Source organism: Dermacentor albipictus, unplaced genomic scaffold (assembly GCF_038994185.2).
Source record: "Dermacentor albipictus isolate Rhodes 1998 colony unplaced genomic scaffold, USDA_Dalb.pri_finalv2 scaffold_18, whole genome shotgun sequence".
NCBI lineage: Eukaryota > Metazoa > Arthropoda > Arachnida > Ixodida > Ixodidae > Dermacentor > Dermacentor albipictus.
Window position 1 is genome coordinate 4,644,843 of NW_027225572.1, and position 16,202 is coordinate 4,661,044.

At 50.6% G+C, this 16,202-nt stretch overlaps 1 protein-coding gene across 7 annotated transcripts in view; it reads left to right on the forward strand.

Moving 5' to 3' along the window:
• DopEcR (G-protein coupled receptor DopEcR) overlaps positions 1–16,202 on the forward strand; it is a 258,527-nt gene that overhangs the window by 182,177 nt on the left and 60,148 nt on the right. The window contains exon 3 of one of the 7 annotated variants that reach the window (XM_065440594.1): positions 12,850–12,964. The exons of the other annotated variants lie outside the window; for them this stretch is intronic. The gene's annotated coding sequence lies outside the window, so the exon portion shown is untranslated. The remainder of the gene's footprint in view (positions 1–12,849; positions 12,965–16,202) is intronic. 7 annotated transcript variants of the gene reach the window in all.

A 16,202-nucleotide genomic window follows, 5' to 3' on the forward strand; every position in this document is an offset into this window, starting at 1 on the left:
TACTAAATTACAAATTAGTGTAATGCACATTCAGTGTACATGTAAGCTTTAAAATGCTTCTAAACCACGTTAAACTAACTAATAATATTGTACTAAATGCGTTTGTTTTATAACTCGCTTGTGCGTGTAATGCACTCGGTGGAGCGACAAAGAAGTGAAAGAAGGCATGACCATGCACCGACGGTATGATCACGTCAGCCCCAGTTTGTCGACCGCCCAGAAGGCAACGCCCAAGAAATGATAGCCAGCCAGAGTGAATCTAGATAAACCAATAAAACTGGAGGCTTGTCGAAAGATAAACTGCGTCTCAGTACCATTCGTGCTTTCATCTGGGTGTGTCGCCAGAGCTCGTGAAGATCCCGAGTGTCGCCAAACTCGGCGCATCCTGCATAGCACCCCATTTCTGCTTTCATCTTGGGGTGTTGCCAGAGCTCGTGAAGATCCCGAGTTTCGCCAAACACGGTGCATCCTGCATAGCACCCAAACTTTTCTATTCCAATACTGCAATCAGCCCTCCACGATTAGTCAAAACTTTTTTGACCCCCCCCCCCCCCCCCTACTTAACCTGTCGGTCACGCGAGGTCACAAAAACCGTGATAGCTTGCCATCTGATATTGAAGCAAAACTGCGAGTCGGCCTAGTTGGAACATATTCATATTGAAAATTTTGTGCGCAAACAAACAGGGACGAAGAATAGGGGCGCTCGTCCTTGTGTTGCCCCTATTCTTCGTCCCTGTTTGTTTGCGCAAAAAATTTTCAATATGCATCTGATATTGTCACGTGGTGGTGACGTGAAGAACACAGTAGCAATACTGTGATAGACAAAACTAACTTTTATTGGGCGAACCTGTGCCCACAAAACAGGCTACACTTATAGCACAACGATAGCGGCGAACACGGTCGGCGATCGTCGAAAAATCTGATCAGCGGTTCAAGCGCGTCGGCTTTTATACACAATCGTCGAATGTTCCAGACTAATCGTTGGGACCCGCGTGCCTTCCATAAAGTTCTACATCTTTCGCGTCAGGCGAATAAATCAGATAACACAAGGTTCGGCAACAACAGACTGCGGATAGAAGCATCGATAACTTTCCAGAAACTTCGGATACATGCAAGCGCGTCCCGCGCTGTGCGATAAGATTTGTTAGGCGGTGAAACGTGGTCGCCCGATAAATATAAATACACGTGTCAATACCCCCCTCTTAAAAAGCATCGTCCCGATGCTACAAAGAGAGCGAAACACAAAGGGACACTTATTAAACATAAGTAACAAAACAACGAAAAGAAATAAAGTCCAAAGGTCAGTTACGCGAAGTCCCAAAGTTCGTCAACGCTGGTGGTACGGCTTGAGCCGCACAACGTGGACGATTTCAGGTCGTGAGCGGCGCCGCTGTGACAGCGAAATGCCGTCTGGCACGACCTCGTAGTCCAGTGCACCAATACGTCGGATGATCTTGTACCGTCCAAAATAGCGACGCAAAAGCTTCTCGCTCAGTCCTCGTCGGCGTATAGGGGTCCAAACCCAAACACGGTCACCGGGCTGGTACTCAACAAAGCGTCGTCGGAGGTTGTAGTGTCGGCTGTCGGTCCTCTGCTGGTTCTTGATCCGCAGGCGGGCGAGCTGTCGGGCTTCTTCGGCGCGCTGGAGATAGCTAGCGACGTCGAGATTTTCCTCGTCAGTGACGTGGGGCAGCATGGCGTCGAGCGTCGTCGTCGGATTCCTGCCGTAAACCAGCTTAAACGGCGTGATCTGTGTTGTTTCTTGCACCGCCGTGTTGTAAGCGAATGTTACGTATGGCAGGACGGCATCCCACGTCTTGTGTTCGACGTCGACGTACATCGCTAGCATGTCGGCGAGGGTCTTATTCAGCCGCTCCGTAAGACCATTCGTCTGCGGGTGGTAGGCCGTTGTCCTCCTGTGCCTTGTCTGACTGCAGTTCAGAATGGCTTGAGTGAGCTCCGCTGTAAAGGCCGTTCCTCTGTCGGTGATGAGGACTTCTGGGGCGCCATGTCGCAGCAGGATGTTTTCGACAAAGAATTTCGCCACTTCGGCTGCGCTACCTTTCGGCAGTGCTTTAGTTTCAGCGAAGCGGGTGAGGTAGTCTGTCGCCACGACGATCCACTTATTTCCGGTTGTTGACGTCGGAAAGGGTCCCAGCAAGTCCATCCCGATCTGCTGGAATGGTCGGCAAGGAGGCTTGATTGGCTGTAGTAATCCGGCTGGCCTTGTCGGCGGTGTCTTGCGTCGCTGACAGTCGCGGCATGTCTTGACGTAACGGGCGACATCGGCGGTTAGGCGCGGCCAGTAATACCTTTCTTGTATCCTCGATAGCGTCCGGGAGAAACCGAGGTGCCCAGCGGTCGGATCGTCATGTAGGGCGTGCAGTACTTCTGGACGTAGCGCCGACGCAACAACAAGAAGGTAGTTGGCGCGGAGTGGTGAGAAGTTCTTCTTCACGAGTAGGTTGTTTTGAAGCGTGAACGAAGATAATCCACGCTTAAATGCCCTTGGGACAACGTCGGTGTGCCCTTCCAAATACTCGATTAGGGCTTTTAGCTCCGAGTCACCTCGTTGCTGTTCGGCGAAGTCTTCCGCGCTTATTATTCCAAGGAAGGCGTCGTCATCCTCGTCATCTTGCGGCGGCGGGTCAATGGGGGCGCGGGATAGGCAATCGGCATCTGAGTGTTTTCTTCCGGACTTGTAGGTTACAGTGATGTCGTATTCTTGTAGCCTGAGGCTCCACCGTGCCAGCCGTCCTGAAGGGTCTTTTAGGTTGGCTAGCCAACACAACGCGTGATGATCGCTGACCACCTTGAATGGCCTGCCATATAGGTAAGGGCGAAATTTCGCTGTGGCCCAAACGATGGCGAGGCATTCCTTTTCGGTTGTAGAATAATTGCCTTCTGCTTTTGACAATGATCGGCTAGCGTAAGCTATCACGTGTTCATGTCCATCTTTTCTCTGGACTAGGACGGCACCGAGGCCTAGGCTACTGGCGTCAGTGTGTATTTCGGTATCGGCGTGCTCGTCGAAGTGCGCAAGTACGGGCGGCGGCTGCATGCGTCGTTTGAGTTCTTTAAATGCGTCGGCCTGTGGCGTTTCCCACTTGAACTCGACGTCACATTCAGTTAGCTGTGTCAGCGGCTCAGCGATACGTGAAAAGTCCTTGACAAATCGCCTGTAGTAGGCACACATGCCAAGAAATCTACGCACTGCCTTCTTGTCGGTGGGCTGCGGGAACTTTGCAATGGCAGCTGTTTTCTGCGGGTCGGGGCGTACTCCGGATTTGCTGATGACGTGGCCTAGGAATAGAAGCTCATCGTAAGCGAAGCGGCATTTTTCTGGCTTCAGAGTGAGCCCTGATGACTTGATGGCCTCTAGTACTGTGGCAAGCCGCCTAAGGTGATCGTCAAAACTTTCGGCGAATACAACGACGTCATCCAAGTAAACGAGACAGGTCTGCCACTTCAATCCTGCTAAAACCGTGTCCATCACGCGCTGGAACGTTGCAGGCTCCGAGCACAGTCCAAATGGCATAACCTTGAACTCGTAGAGGCCGTCTGGGGTGATGAAGGCGGTGTTTTCACGATCTCTTTCGTCGACTTCTATTTGCCAATAGCCAGACTTGAGGTCCATCGAGGAGAAGTATTTAGCGTTGCAGAGCCGATCCAATGCGTCGTCTATCCGTGGGAGAGGGTATACGTCCTTCTTCGTGATCTTGTTCAGACGACGATAATCGACGCAGAAACGAAGGGTTCCGTCCTTTTTCTTCACCAGCACAACAGGAGATGCCCACGGGCTTTTCGACGGCTGGATGATGTCGTCGCGCAGCATTTCGTCGACTTGTTCTCTTATAGCTTCACGTTCTCGCGGGGAAACTCGGTAAGGGCTCTGGCGAAGTGGTCGAGCGTACTCCTCGGTGATTATGCGATGCTTGGCGACTGGTGTTTGTCGAATCCTCGATGACGTCGAAAAGCAGCCTTTGTATCGCCGGAGCAGACTTCTGAGCTGCTGTTGCTTAATCACGGGGAGACTTGGATTAATGTCGTAGTCTGGTTCGGCAACCATGGTCGTCGGGGTAGATGCGGCGGATTCCGAGAGGACAAACGCATTGCTGTTTTCCAGAATTTCCTCGATGTATGCGATCGTCGTGCCCTTGTTGATGTGCTTGAACTCCTGGCTGAAGTTTGTCAGCAACACTTTCGTGTTTCCTCCGTGCAGTCGAACGATCCCTCTTGCGACGCAAATTTCACGGTCTAGCAGTAGACGTTGGTCGCCTTCGATGACACCTTCTACGTCAGCGGGTGTTTCGGTGCCGACCGAAATAACAATGCTGGAGCGAGGCGGGATGCTCACTTGATCTTCGAGCACACTCAAGGCGTGGTGAGTACGAGGGTTCTCCGACGGTATCGCATGGTCTTCCGACAGAGTTATTGACTTCGACTTCAGGTCGATGACTGCGCCGTGTTGGTTGAGGAAGTCCATGCCGAGAATGACGTCTTGTGAACACTGTTGGAGGATAACGAAGGTGACAGGGTAAGTCCGGTCGTGAATGGTAATTCTTGCCGTGCACAGTCCAGTCGGGGTTATGAGGTGTCCTCCGGCGGTACGAATTTGAGGGCCTTCCCACGTAGTCTTAACGTTCTTCAACTGGGCGGCGATGTGTCCACTCATGACGGAGTAATCAGCCCCTGTGTCGACTAAGGCAGTGACTGCGTGGCCGTCGAGAAGCACGTCGAGGTCGGTGGCTCTTTGTCTTGCATTACAGTTCGGTCTTGGCGTCGGATCAAGACTGCGTCGCGTTGACTTGTGGCTGGTATGTGACATCGTCAGGTCGTCTTTCGTCGTCGCATTCTTTCCTTCCAGACTTCGTCGGGACGGCGGCGTGTCGTTATGTCGTCGAGGTAGTTTCTTCGGCGTCTTCGTCGGCGGCGGAGGATCTTCGACAGTTCGACGGACAGCAACCGCACCTCCATCGGTTGCTGCTTTTAGTTTTCCGGATATGGGCTCGCTGACCGGCCCCGAGCTGGGCCAGTGTATGGTCGGCGCTGCGGCGACAGGTATCGGCCTGGTGATGGTGAACGCGATGGTCGTCGAGAGCTCCACTGAGTAGCCGCGAGGTAGTCAGCGATATCGCGAGGGCGTTCACCTTGCTGCGGGCGCGGAGCGTTGACGGCGAAACCTCGCAGTCCCATTTCCCGGTATGGACATCGTCGGTAGACGTGACCCGCTTCCCCGCAGTGGTAGCAGAGCGGGCGGTGGTCAGGAGCGCGCCAAACGTCGGTCTTCCTCGGGTAGCTCCGCTGGGCGACGGGTGGGCGCGCTGTCGGCGGCGGCGGCGGTGGTCGACGGAATTGCGGCGTTACAGGGCCCTGGGGCGGTCGCTTAGGAGGGCCTTGACGGCGTACGACGGCGGCGTAGGTCATCGCTTCGGGTTGGGGTTGCGGTAATTGAGGTTGCACCTCCGGAACTCCCAGCGACCACTGAACCTCATCTTTGACGATGTCAGCGATCGAGGCCACTTGAGGCTGCGACAAAGGGAAGATCTTCTGAAGCTCCTCTCGTACGACTGCTCTGATAGCCTCGCGCAGGTCTTCGGAGGCCAGTGATTGAACTCCGGCATAGTTTGTAGCGTTGGTGCGGCGGTCGAATTGCCGGTTTCGCATCTCGAGTGTCTTCTCGATGCTAGTGGCCTCGCGAAGAAACTCGTCGACAGTCTTCGGTGGGTTTCGTACCATACCGGCGAAAAGTTCCTCCTTAACACCACGCATTAGTAGCCGGACTTTCTTTTCCTCGGACATTTCCGGGTCGGCGTGGCGGAATAGGCGGCGCGTTTCTTCTGTAAAAATCGTGGTGGTCTCGTTGGGCAGCTGCACTCGGGTTTCCAGTAGTGCTTGGGCTCGTTCTCGTCGTACGACGCTTGTGAATGTCTTCAGGAAGCCGCTTCGGAAAAGGTCCCAGGTCGTTAACATGGCTTCTCTGTTCTCGAACCACGTCCTGGCAGCGTCTTCCAATTCGAAGAAGACATGTCGCAGTTTGTCGTCGCTGTTCCAGCTGTTAAATGCAGCGACCCTCTCGTACGTCTCGAGCCAGGTTTCCGGGTCCTCGAATGTTGAACCGCGGAACGTGGGGGGCTCCCTGGGCTGCTGCAGCACGACGGGGGATGCTGGGGCTGCCATTGGGGTGGACTTGGTGGCAATCTTTCTGGTCGTCTCGGGCAAAAGTCCGTGCTCCGGGGGCAGTTGTTGAAGACGGCGGCTTGCTCGATGGTCCGGGACTGCGTTGGTGTTGTCTTTGCGTTCCGGGCTTGGATCACGGCTTGTCGGGGGCGTCCGGTACATGGACCAAAAGCACCTCCACCAGATGTCACGTGGTGGTGACGTGAAGAACACAGTAGCAATACTGTGATAGACAAAACTAACTTTTATTGGGCGAACCTGTGCCCACAAAACAGGCTACACTTATAGCACAACGATAGCGGCGAACACGGTCGGCGATCGTCGAAAAATCTGATCAGCGGTTCAAGCGCGTCGGCTTTTATACACAATCGTCGAATGTTCCAGACTAATCGTTGGGACCCGCGTGCCTTCCATAAAGTTCTACATCTTTCGCGTCAGGCGAATAAATCAGATAACACAAGGTTCGGCAACAACAGACTGCGGATAGAAGCATCGATAACTTTCCAGAAACTTCGGATACATGCAAGCGCGTCCCGCGCTGTGCGATAAGATTTGTTAGGCGGTGAAACCTGGTCGCCCGATAAATATAAATGCACGTGTCAATATGACGTGTACACACTCATCATGCATGATTTGGTCGAACAAAAGTAAAATGGTTAGGTCTTATTAGCCCACTTTTCGCCATTTGCCATCGGCTATTGGTGAAACGTTTTCGGGCGGCACCCACTTCACCTGCCTTTCACGCGACGTCACAAAACCGCAAAAAATCACGCGTCAAAGTGACGTGTACGCGATAAAGATGCATTAATATGCCGAACAAAACTGACTTTTTTTCTGAATAGCCGCAAGTTGCCCTGTTCCGAATGCAATAAAAGATGGCTGCCACCGACCGCTCAGGCACTGGCGACGCGCACCTGCCGGAGAGCATGGGTTTAATTGCTTATAATAAAACTTTTTGCGTGGCCGTGTAACGTTATCGAGCACGTTCAGCACGTTGACGACCTCGTTCAGCCAAATATTCTTTGCTAAGGATCCGTTTCAGCGTCATTCTTAAGTTTCCGTTGCATGCCGCCGCGATTTTGGATGAGTCACCGCAAGCTAAGTATAAGGCAAAGCGGACCAACCGCAGGCGCCGGCACCACCCTCTCGATCTGGTTATCGATTTCCAGTGCACTGGCTCGGCCCCATCGAATCCTTTTCCACTTGAGCATGCTCCGTGCCTCTTGTCAGGCAATTAGATAAGGCAAGCAGCTCAGTGCCGGCAATGTTATTCGTTTTTAAAGCAAACAAAAGTGACCCCCTATAAAGGAGGAGAGTGTTTGTTTGGTCTGTTCAGACAACGCTGCGGGTGACCGCCCGATCCTTGCGTCGGCGGTTACGCAAATTTGACGTCAGGAGATTGGAATAAAAAACATATTGGAATAGTTTTACGTTATAGGGCCCTCTAATAAAGTTTAAAACTCATGCCACAATGCCATGTGAGTCAATGATAATGCTCAACCCTCTCAGAGATTAGGAACAATGACGCACAACAATGACTCAAACTCGCCTCACTGTGTGTTCTGTCGACTACGCAGACAAACAGCAGTGGTGTTCGCAAGGAAACGTTTAACATCAACTCACCACTCTCAAACTAAATTATGGGGTTTTATTTGCGTAGGAAGACCACGATCTGATTAAGAAGAATGCCGTAGTGGGGGCCTCCGGATTAAATTTGACCATCTGGGGTTATTCTAAGTACGCGGCTGTTCTTCCATTTCGCCCCCATCGAAATGGGGCCGCCGGGGCCGGAATTTGGTCCCGCGGCCTCGTGCTTAGCAGCGCAACACCAAAGTCAAAGCAACCGCGACGGATGTCCTCACAACTCTCTTATCGGACTAAACGCTGAAGAAATGAGACATTCGCCGCCAACACCACCGCTACTTATCGTCAATCAAAGCATACAAAGCTTCGCTTACATCGATTCCCACAGTGCTCGAGATCCGCGTATTGTTCTCACGCTTTCCTCCTCCTCCGCTTTCCTCCTCACGCTTTCTTTGTTCACCCCCTGTTGCGCTGCGTGTTCGATCTCGACTGTCGCTGTGCTCGTCAGCTTGCCAAGGGTGCGATCGCGCAAACAGCTCGCTTTTCCGCTCGTTCGCTCTGGCTGCGACGTCACAAAGTAGGCCGTCCGCAAGATTTATGAGAACGGGAGGGAGAGCACAGCCAATAAACGAGTGAGCCCAGCCCCGGAAGTTTCCGTCACCAGTTTGGGCTTCGATCGGGGACGATATATTACGTGCAGAATGTTTGTGATGCTTTAATAATTAAACACGTGATATAAGAAAAAAACTCTTACTGTTGCAACATATAATCTGCGTCGGAAATGTGATGCGAGAGAAGAAAACTAATTTAAGCGGCATATATTTTGGTTTATTCCGCTAGGTGGTATCGCACACGCCAAAACAAATTGGCAGGAGCGCGCAGTTCAATTGGCGATCATTGTTCATCGACTGCGAATCGCTATGTCGTCGCACAAAAATCTAAGACTTGACCGGCACGTGTCGCCGCATCAAAGCGAACTGTTGGTCGCGTTCATAGAGGGCCACCCGTACCTTGTGCGGACATCGCGCGCGCTGACCGAAGAGCGTCCCGTCGACACAGGGCCGGTATTTTGTAGCGATGCCTTTTCCGATTCTATGCTTTTTCAGGCTTTTTGCGCTAAGCCAGTGGTCAGAGCGACGGTCTGCCCTCATTATCAACGGGATCAGGCCGCCGTGTGTGGTGGATGATAAGAATAGCATAGAATAAGGCATAAGGCATCGCTACAAGATAGCGGCCCAGGCCACTACACCGGGAATGCGGCCGCGATCCGTAAAGGCCGCCTTTGCACTAGCCTTGCCGGCCGTTGTCAACGGGAAGCTCACCCAGCCCTGTTGCCGGCGCACCCCGGTTATTGTTTCCGCAACTGCGTGAATGGTCTCGCTCACGGAAGCCTGCCCTATGGATACAAATGCTTCGCTGCCGATGGATCTTTGGAAGCTCCCCGTCGCGAAGAAACGGAGAGCACAAAGCACCTTGCCTTGCGTCGTGATGCCACTGGTCCGAAGGCCACCCATGACGTCTTCCAATTGCTCGCAGAGCCACTGTACAGTGCTCTTCGAGAGCCTGAAGTGCTCGCGGAGCTCTTCCTCGGTAAGCTCGTCAAATGCGTCCCGAAAGATGCGTCGCCGAGGCTGCCCGAGAGACTCCAAAAGCGCGATAATAGGAGCGGCCATCGTGACTCGTGAGCTCAAACCGCCGAACAATGAACGCGATTCTCTGAGCACAACGTGAAACGGCGAGCATTCTCGACAAATGAGCTCAGATCAAACAACATTAAAATAAGAACACTAGTTATATTTATCACAGCGCAGGCACAACATTTAATTTCACTGTGATCACAGTTGTTTTCAATAATTAGCATCGCTAACTTTCTGCAGTGGCGGATCGCGCTTTAATCTAAAAAAACTGGACCCCCGGCAGGGCCAACCATGCTCGGCGAGCGACGACATTATGAGCAGACGACAGGCGCATCGTCTGCTACTAGCGCTGCTATGGCAACGGCCATTCATTCTTCGAAACGAATGCCCTTGTCGACCGTTCCACGATAGCGGCCGATTTCACTCGGTTTTGGAATGATTGACAGGAGTGTGACGTAAGCGCATTTTGTGGTCCCGCCCCGGCGCAATGACGGCCGTGACGAAACGCGCGGGCGCCAACGAATCACGAGAGGGCAATCGAGAGAACGGAAAAGCGAGCTGTTTGCGCGATCGCACCCTTGGTTACGACGCTGACGGCCGCTGCAGGAACGGGCACCTAAGGGCGGCGTACACCTCGTTGTGTACACCTCGCGAACCCCAAATTGAGAGGAGGAATGAATACTAAATCTATTCCGATATTCTCGTAAGCGAACGACCATTACTTTTTCAATACCTTTGCTTAATGGGACGACAAAAGAAAATATAAGGTCGTGCTAGATCCATAGCTTTTTCGTCTAGAAGTATATTATCGCTTTCGAAATGCCAATATATAACCACGTTGTGTACAGAATTCCCTCTAGAGGTTGTTGGATCTGGAGGACAATCCCAATTGCTGTCCCCCAGATTTTGGACCTTGCCATTGGGTGCAGGAGTTGGCCGAGGTTGAGGAGGACTTTGCGATGAAAACCGGAGGTTTATTTACATTATTTACAGTGAGAGTACAAAGAAATTAACAGTCACAAAGTCATTACGGGCCGGCAGCAACTCGGACGCTGCGGCCCGTGGCAAGAAGTTCGAAAGAGATCAATGAAGGAATGCTCTCTTGCTTCTCCCGGTCTCTGGCTTTTAAGCCCTTCGGTGTCTCGAAGGCACGTCACGTTCGGCCCATCGGCGAGCCCGCTCAGGTGACGCCATTTTCGGCCAATCAGCGAGCCCGCTCGGGTGTCGTCATTTTCGGCCAATGGTAGGCGCCCGTGCGATTGTGTTACACCCGGCGCACAGGGTCGCTCCTTGGGCCCCACTTGTCCGAGTGCTTACTTCTCTCTGCGCTATTGCCTTCCCGGTCTGCAACTGCTTTCACAAAGACGGAAGGGGGATTGCTGCCAGGCCTTCGCGGTGCATTACAGCCGTCTTGCCTCGGGACCCACGTTACCTGGAACAGTGCCAGGCTCTCGCTACACTTTCGGGAAGAGTCAAGCAGTGAATAGCTCCCTGCGGCGCACGAGGTGGGGGACGCCAACTCGTTTGCACGTGCCGCGCCTCGGGAACGGGGTAGATCTGCTTCTGCGTTCCTTGCTTAGGTGTGACGCGATTCGATGTGGTCTGGTGAACTCGATGGAGGCTCAGGAAAAGGTCCCGTATCTAACAAGGTGCAGCTGCGGCGCCTCAAGCTGAACCACCCGCGCCAGACTGGACGAGTTGACGTAATCTCCATGTGACCCCCATTCCGGGCACTTTTGGATGAGCCAGTGCTGACATCACGTGAGAGGTTCCATAGTCCACAGCAAGGAGCGCCACTCCGCTTTTACGTTTTTGTAATTTTCTCGGTTACGAAAGCTACGTTCTCGCTACGATTCACCAATTCTTTTTTACAGAAACCTTATCTTTCAATCTAGATTGACCCAATACTTTCGTTTGGTGCTCAATTAAAACGGTAATACGCCTGACGACACAGGGGCACTTAAAGGCTTTTGGAACAGAGGAGCTCTTTAAGGAAAGGTGCGAGAAATCACAGCAACTGAGGCGAAGCTTTCGTTGTCGAGAGGAACGAGGCCGTTTGTATTTTTCGCCAACTATATTTAAATTTAAAGACGTGTCAAGTGAAAGTAGCCGCATAGATAAGCACTATATTTGACATAGAAAAGGGTTCGTGAGCCCAAGGGCTCAACACACAGTGAGGAGAGCGTGGAGCACAGACATTGCCTTTATCTCGTTCAGGTTGTGGTCACATACGGCACTTAGACACACAACAAAACGATACACTTGAGCATATAAGAGAAGGCTCCATTGCCCTAGCCTAACCGTCCGTGCATACGCGGTTCGCTGACATATGTCTTCACTCAATAGTCGACCATCGCATGCGCTGTCTCGCGGCGGTGCACTCACGGTACGTAGATTCGCAGGGGAGCGTCGGCTGTCCACGCCCTGGCACCGGGCAGGTACGGCTATCCTGCTCGAGGGTAGCGGCATTGCACCATTGCTATCCGCGATACGCTCGAAAGTCATCGTGAGATACGTTCTGGCGTAATTTTTATGTTTGTAGATTCTCAAGCTTGTCATCGAAGAAACCTTTTAGGTATCTCATAGGCGAAGCTTAGTGTACGTTTTCAGGAAATATATTATTGAATTGAGCGCTTAATGCCGCAGTAAGTAAATTTGGGAAAACCACATCACGGTAATGGTCCTAATAGGTTCTGCACAGGCAATTACCTGGGTACAATGTAGTCGAGACCATTGTTTCTCAAAGAATGCAATCGGCTCTCAAACAAATATATAGTAGGAGCGTTATTGTGGACATGCATAGATGTTCAATAATGTTTCAACTCTTAGTATCCAAAATTGAGTTTGAAGAGAAGGTATGTGAGTTCGTGATAAATAATATTATTCGCTACAAATTTTGGAAGGTCAAGACCCAAATGTAATGATTCATCTTGGAAAATACGAGAGGGCGTAAGTTATGAGTAGGACATGCAGAAAATAACACGCAACCAAAGACAGACACAATGACCCATCAGCAGAGTGTCCCTGCGCATTCCGAAACCACTGCTGCTGACCCTTCGTCCGAGAGCACGTGCTCCTTTAGACGCGATGTACTTAATGTATGTCCACCAATTAAGCTTTTCTGTGTAAATCACTACCAGATATTATAATGATTGTACCTGCGGAACTATCTCCTGACCATGTGTCTGTGCTATTCGGACAGGGAAAATTAAGGGGGAAAATGATTACACTCTCGTTCACATTTAGCGACATTTGTAGTCCTTAAAGCCACATTTCAGTCTGATTAAAATGCTACTGTAAATTTTTCTTAAGATACGTATACCATTTGACGTGGAAACAAATGCGACATCATCAGCGTATACGTATACCTGCACATCGCAGTGGGCTCGCTTCAGGGCTGTTGCAGGAGCCAGCATTTATTTTTTCTTTTCCTTCTCCTCGCCAGCAGCATTGCGGCCCCTTTGTCGCCTTCGCGGCATTTCGCCGACTCTCCACACCACGAACAGCACGCGCAACACGAGAGCATCTACCGCGCGGGACGACAAAGGAGTGTCTCCGTTTTGGTAAGGGTACGGAAAGGCAGACGCATGAACTCCTTTGTGCGTCTGAAGGGGTGACTTGTTGTGCTGTTCTTCAGCAAAAGGCATCTTGACGAAACAAAGTGTTGCTGTGGATAAAATGTTGGTGCTTTGAAAAGCTATTTTATACTTAGTAGTAACGCAATTTATGTGACAACGAACTTTTACTACTGCAGTACATTAAAGTACCAAGCCATCGCAGACATACTAAAGTGAAATCCAGTTAGCACTGCTTCATTGCTTTCGTTCTTTACATGGCATTGACCATGTACGGTGGCTTTTTAGCGTCTTTAAGTTACAGTATAATGAAACACTACCATGTGTTTTCCTTTGTTGCACACTGAAAACCTACGAAGTGTCTAAAGCTACGTCGCCTCCATAGCGTCATATTATTACCCGCCGTGGTTGCTTAGTCGCTATGGCGTTTGGCTGCTAAGCACGAGGTTGCGAGTTCGAATCCCGGCCACAGCATTTCAGTGGGGGCGAAAACACCCATGTACTCAGATGCACGTTAAAGAACCCCAGGTGGTCCAAATTTGCGGAGTCCCTCACTGTGACGTTCCTCATTATCACATTGGCCTTCGGCTGCTTCGTCGCTCAATGGTTTCACTCGACGAGCGGCTTCCGTGGCGCATTCCTGTCGGGCGTCCGACCGGCGGCGCTGGGCGGCGAGAGGGGCCGACTGAGCAAGCGTCGCGCACTGCCAAGTGCAGGTAGCGTTAGCTAAGGCCATGCGAAAGGAAAAACGATCAACATTACGTAATTTTTTTCCGTTTTACATGGCATTGACATGGATAGAATATTTGCCTGTTTTATTTGTCGTTCATCGAGGGAAGCCATGAAAAGGGGCTGCCTTTTTCTTCCACGTGATAAGGGAGGCCTCACTCTTGTGCATTTGTTTGTGCGACAACGTTGCTATTAGTTTATCTTGAAATACGTCCGTCAACCGTTTCTTGTTGCGGGTAATAGAGCACGTCTTCCGTCACACCTACCTTTTCTTTTTGTAACGAGAAACGTGGCTCATGAATTGCCACTATTAAATAATAGGCTTCCTAATAGATCTTGTCGACACTATTTCATTGTTATAAGCCAGATTAACTCAATATTTGTTTATTGTCGATCGAATGTCACCCGCCGTGGTTGCTCAGTGGCTATGGTGTTGGGCTGCTGAGCACGAGGTCGCGGGATCGAATCCCGGCCACGGCGGCCGCATTTAGATGGGGGCGAAATGCGAAAACACCCGTGTGTTTAGGTTTAGGTGCACGTTAAAGAACCCCAGGTGGTCAAAATTTCCGGAGTCCTCCACTACGGCGTGCCTCATAATCAGAAAGTGGTTTTGGCACGTAAAACCCCAAATATTATTATTATTATTATCGAATGTCGCTAATGTACAACTTCAAGATAACTTCTTCCCTTAACCTATCTATGAAAAGCTGTATTTCTCTCGATTTGGTCAACAAGTTCTTTGCCGTGTGCGCAGAATGTGTATAACGCCAGCAGCGAAAACGTTTTTCTTTCATCGGCACATTTCCTCCTTGCGAATTGAAACATGACTTCCTGAAAAAGGAGTATATGTGCCCTAGAATTCAAATTGCAGCCTTCGCAACCTACCTGAGACAATAGAACACTGTTATTTTTCGCGAGGCATGTTAGTTTTTGGGACATTTTGCAAAGAACTAGCAGAAAAGAACTTCCTCTCATGTCCTAGGGTATCTTGTTTTTTCCTTTAAAAAAACACTCAGTAATACACCATATGAGTCGTTCTTGTTATTACGACTCTATTCAGTATGAAGAAGCCGCATGATTGACAGAAATGCCGAGCCACCTCGCTCGACAAGGCCGGTCTTTTGGGAAGGGGCCGCTCAAGTGCGTAGTGTGGTTGAAACCTTTGATGCCGTTCCCGAGAGGATTTGCGTTCTGGACGCTTCTCCTGGTTTGAGAACTTTCATTAGACAGCGTAGCATATGTGTGCGTTTGTTTTTTGTCTCTTGTGTCTGAAATCTAAGTAATTTCCCGATAACATCTCTCGTAATTGCGTGCAATAAAAAAATGGTGGTGGGGGCTTAGCGGTGGCACCTCGGACTTGCCATTTTGCAGTCCCAGGTTCAATTCCATGTCGTGCCTTAATTTTCGTCTTAGTTGTTTTCTCATCAAGAGCCTCTCTGACGTTGCGAAAACGTTTTCGCCGCTTATATACGCCAATGGCCAATGCCAGCAAGGTGCGCGTCCCAACGGCCACTCAACAGGCTGACCTCCCCGATCACGCGTGTAAGAACGCCTATTGCGCTATTTATGCACTGCGTTTATGCCGCTGTTCTTACACGAGCACTGCAGCTTATAGAAGAACGGGGCAATAAGCCCAAATATACGCGTGGCCCGCTTGGAAAAAATGCAGCAGTCAAAAAACAAAAAAAAGAAATGCAAAACTATTGTGTATTGGTATCTAACCCAGGTACTCAGCACAGTAATTGTAGATTTTACCACAATGCTCACAAAACCGCCGGCTTGCGATGGTATGCGTGTTCGTAAAAGACATGGGCCTTTGCTGTTTTTATTCTCCATAGGAATGGGAATGAAAACTAACCCTGATACACCGAAAGCCATTGCGACATATGGCAGACAAAGTGGCTTGTTTCGAGTAGTGAAGAAGTAGTCGACCAGCCCATGCGAGAGCGGCGAAACTGTACATGCACCTGAGTTTGCATAAAGCGGAAGATCCCAGACTGAGATGAAGATGTGCTTGAGCCAACAATCCGGGAACCCACATTCCTTTCCCTCCTAATCCCCAACAGCGGCCTAGAGCCATCCCCTTCCTTAAAATAAAGGCTTTATTCATTCTACATAAGTGATATTGGCGAAGGTCTGACATCGCCGTTAGGGCTGTTTGCAGATGACTGCGTGCTTTGTAGGGTGTCCAATGGCATGGATGATGCTAGCCCGGTTCAGCAACACCTCAATCTAATTAGTAAGTGGTGCACAACGTGGCGCATGCAGCTAAACATAACCAAAACAGTCAACATGAGATTCACTGGAAAGAAGAACTCCTCACATTTCACTTAGGCCTTTGACAACAATGCAATAGCTAAAGTAACACATTGTAAATACCTGAATTCTTGGTACACCCCAGAATTATCAATGCAGAAACAGGTTAACTACGTAACTGCTAGAGTAGGTAAAATTGTAGGTTTTCTTCGTAGGAACTGCAGAGCATTCAGCCAGTCTT